The sequence below is a fragment of the Manis pentadactyla genome, chromosome 13, assembly GCF_030020395.1.
Source record: "Manis pentadactyla isolate mManPen7 chromosome 13, mManPen7.hap1, whole genome shotgun sequence".
In the NCBI taxonomy this organism is placed as follows: domain Eukaryota; kingdom Metazoa; phylum Chordata; class Mammalia; order Pholidota; family Manidae; genus Manis; species Manis pentadactyla.
The window spans coordinates 76,342,447-76,347,090 of NC_080031.1; positions in this window are offsets into that span (position 1 = coordinate 76,342,447).

Below are 4,644 nucleotides of genomic sequence, written 5' to 3' on the forward strand. Positions count from 1 at the left end.
CCTTTTGTTCTATTGATGGTGTCTTTTGCTGTACAGAAGCTTTCAGCTTAATATAGTCCCACTTGTTCATTTTTGCTAATGTTTTCCTTGCCCGCGGAGATATGTTCAAGTAAAGGTCACTCATGCTTATGTCTAAGAGTTTTTGAATATGATTTTTTCCAGGAGTTTAATGGTTTCATGACTTACATTCACGTCTTTGATCCATTTTGACTTTACTTTTGTATATGGGGTTAGGCTATGGTGCAGTTTCATTCTCCTACATGTAGCTGTCCAGTTTTGCCAGCACCATCTGCTGAAGAGACTGTCATTTCGCCATTGTATTTCCATGGCTCCTTTTTCAAATATTAATTGACCATATATGTCTGGGTTAATGTCTGGATTCTGTAGTCTGTTCCATTGGTCTGTGGTTCTGTTCTTGTGCTACTACCAAATTGTCTTGATTACTATGGCTTTATAGTAGAGCTTGAAGTTGGGGAGTGAGACCCCTCCTACTTTATTATTCTTTCTCAGGATTCCTTTGGCTATTAATGTTTTTTGGTGTTTCCATTTGAATTTTTGAATTATTTGTTCCAGTTCATTGAAGAATGTTGCTGGTAGTTTCATAGGGATTGCATCAAATCTGTATATTGCTTTGGGCAGGATGGCCATTTTGCAAATATTAATTCTTCCTAGACATGAGCATGGGATGAGTTTCCATCTGTTAGTGTCCCCTTTAATTTCTCTTAAGAGTGACTTGTTGTTTTCGGAGTATAAGTCTTTCACTTCTTTGGTTAGGTTTACTCCTAGGTATTTTATTTTTTTATGCAATTGTGAATGGAGTTGTTTTCCTGATTTCTCTTTCTGTTGGTACATTGTTAGTGTATAGGAAAGCCACAGATTTCTGTGTGTTGATTTTTTATCCTGCAAATTTCCTGTATTCTGATATCAGTTCTAGTAGTTTTGGGGTGGAGTCTTTAGGAATTTTTATGTACAGTATCATGTCATCTGCAAATAGTGACAGTTTAACTTCTTCCTTACCAATCTGGATTCCTTGTATTTTTTTGTTTTGTCTGATGCCAAGGCTTGGACTTCCAGTAATATGTTGAATAACAGTGGGTAGAGTGGGCATCCCTGTTCTGTTCCCAATCGCAGAGGAAAAGCTTTCAGCTTCTCGCTGTTCAGTGTGATGTTGGATGTGGATTTATCATATATGGCCTTTATTATGTTGAGGTACTTGCCCTCTATACCCATTTTGTTCAGAGTTTTTATCATGAATTAATGTTGAGTTTTATCCAATGCTTTTTCAGCATCTAAGGAGATGATCATGTGGTTTTTGTCTTTCTTTTTGTTGATATGGTTGAGGATGTTGATGGATTTCCGAAAGTTGTACCATCCTTGCATCCCTAGGATGAATCCCACTTGGTCATGGTGTATGATCCTTTTGATATATTATTGAATTCGGTTTGCTAATATTTTGTTGAGTATTTTTGCATCTACGTTCATCAGGGATATTGCTCTGTAGTTTTCTTTTTTGGTTGGGTCTTTGCCTGGTTTTGTATTGGGGTGATGTTGACTTCATAGTATGAGTTTGGGAGTATCCCCTCCTCTTCTATTTTTGGAAAACTTTAAGGAGAATGAGTATTATGTGTTCCCTGTACGTCTGATAAAAATTCCGAGGTGAATCCATCTGGCCCGGGGATTTTCGTCTTTGGTAGTTTTTTTTATTACCGCCTCATTTTCGTTGCTGGTAATTGGTCTGTTTAGGTTTTCTGTTTCTTTCTGAGTCAGTCTTGGAAGGTTGGATTTTTCTAGGAAGTTGTCCATTTCTCCTAGGTTTCCCAGCTTGTTAGCATATAGGTTTTCATAGTCCTCCCTAATAATTCTTTGTATTTTTGTGGGGTCTGTCGTGATTTTTCCTTTCTCATTTCTGATTCTGTTGATTTGTGTTGACTCTCTTTTCCTCTTAATAAGTCTGGCTAGATGCTTATCTATTTTGTTTATTTTCTAGAAGAACCAGCTCTTGGTTTCATTGATTTTTGCTATTTTATTCTTCTCAATTTTATTTATTTCTTCTCTGATCTTTATTATGTCCCTCCTTCTGCTGACCTTAGGCCACATTTGTTATTCTTTTTCCAATTTCTATAATTGTGACATTTGACCATTCATTTGGGGTTGTTCTTCCTTCCTTAAATATGCCTAAATTGCTGTATACTTTCCTCTTAAGACTGCTTTTGCTGTATCCCATAGTAGTTGGGGCTTTGTGTTGTTGTTGTCATTTGTTTCCATATATTGCTGGATCTCCATTTTAATTTGGTAATTGATTCATTGATTTAGAAGCGTGTTGTTAAGCATCCATGTGTTTGTGAGCCTTTTTGCTTTCTTTTCACAGTTTATTTCTGTTTTTATTCCTTTGTGGTCTGAAAATTTGGTTGGACCATTTCAATCTTTTGGAATTTACTGAGGCTCTTTTTATGGCCTAGTATGTGGTCTATTCTGGAGAAAGTTGCATGTGCGTTTGAGAAGAATGTGTATCATTTTGCTTTTGGATGTAGAGTTCTGTAGATGTCTATTAGATCCATCTGTTCTATTGTGTTGTTCAGTGCCTCTGTGTCCTTACTTATTTTCTGTCTGGTGGATCTGTCCTTTGGAGTGAGTGGTGTGTTGAAGTCTCCCAGAATGAATGCATTGCATTCTATTTCCTCCTTTAGTTCCATTTGTTTTTGTTTCACATATGTTGGTGCTCCTCTATTGGGTGCATAGTTACTTATAATGGTTTTATCCTCTTGTTGGACTGAGCCCTTTATCATTATATAATGTGCTTTATCTTGTTACTTTCTTTATTTTGAAGTTTATTTTGTCTGATGCTTGTATTGCATCACCTGCTTTTTTCTCTGTTTTTTGAATGAAATATCTTTTTCCATCCCTTGACTTTAAGTCTGTGCATGTCTTTGCGTTTGAGGTGAGTCTCTTGTAAGCAGCATATGGATGGGTCTTGCTTTTTTATCCATTCTTTTACTCTGTGTCTTTTGATTGGTGCATTCAGGCCGTTTACATTTAGGGTGATTATTGAAGGGTATGTACTTATTGCAATAGCAGGCTTTAAATTTGTGGTTACCAAAGGTTCAGGGATAGCTTCTTTACTATCTTACTGTCTAACTTAACTCACTTTTTGAGCTATTATAAACACGGTCTGATGATTCTTTTTTTCTGTCCCTTCTTATTCCTCCTCCTCCCTTCTTAATATGTTGGGTGTTTTGTTCTGTGCTCTTTTTAGGAGTGCTCCCATCTAGAGCAGTCCCTGTAGGATGCCCCGTAGGGGTGGTTTGTGGGAGGCAAATTCCCTCAACTTTTGCTTGTCTTTGAATTGTTTAATCCCTCCTTCATATTTACATGAGAATCATGCTGGATACAGTAGTTTTGGTTTGAGGCCCTTCTGTTTCATTGCATTAAGTATATCATGCCATTCTCTTCTGGCCTGTAGTGTTTCTGTTGAGAAGTCTGATGATAGCCTTATGGGTTTTCCTTTGTAGGTGACCTTTTATTTCTCTCTATCTGCCTTTAATATTTTGTCCTTTTCTTTGATCTTTGCCATTTTAATTGTTATGTGTCTTGGTGTTGCCCTCCTTGGATCCCTTGTCATGGGATTTCTGTGTACCTCTGTGATCTGAGAGGCCATTTCCTCCCCTAGTTTGGGGAACTTTGAAGCAATTATTTCTTCAAAGACACTTTCTATCCCTTTTTCTCTCTTCTTATTCTTCTGGTACCCCTATAATGCGGATATTGTTCCATTTCTATTGGTCACTCAGCTCTCTTAGAATTCTTTCATTCCTGGAGATCCTTTTATCTCTCTCTGCATCAGCTTCTCTCCATTCCTGTTCTCTGTCTTCTAGTCCATTTATGGTCTCTTGCATCTCGTCCATTCTGTTTTGAAGTCCTTCCCGAGCTTATTTTATTTCTGGTCTCCTTCCTTAGTTCTTGCATATTTCTCTGCAAGTCCATCAGCATGGTTATGACTTTTGTTTTGAATTCTTTTTCAGAAAGAGTGGTTAAATCTATCTCCTCAGGTTCCTTCTCAGGGTAAGATGTAGCAGATGCCAAAGCTGTCTCGGTTAGTTTTGTCTGGATCAAATTTTTTTGCCTTTTCATGTTGATAGGTGCAGTTGAGTGCTATTGATGCATCTATCAGCTTTCTACTTGGCTCCTGGCATTTCTTACCGGGGCAACTGCGACCCCTAGTGTCTTTTGTTGGGCAATTGTGTGTAGACTGGGTTGTTGTATCTTGTCCAGCCGGTATTGAGGAAGCTCCCTTGCTGAGTGCGTTGCCAGCCTCAAGCTGCTTCTCTGGTTTGGCAGGGCCCCGGAGGGGTAATTTATGTTGGAGTGTTTGACTGTTTACCTCTGTGAGGATTCTCAGAGCTGTTGCCCAGGGTTTAGTGCACCCGGATTTCCCTGGAATTTCCAGCTGCTTTACTGTGACCTGGGTTGTTTTCGTCCTGCTGTGGGGTCCCTGTCCCTTTAAGACTTTCAAAAAGCACTCGCTTTTGTTTGTCACAGGGGCATCGGCTTCAGGACCCGCTCAGAGGTCTTGCTTCCCTGTTTCTCTAGTTTCCAGCCCTCCACGTATGCACTCTGTCTGTGCTTTTGTGCAGATGGCTGGGGCTGGGT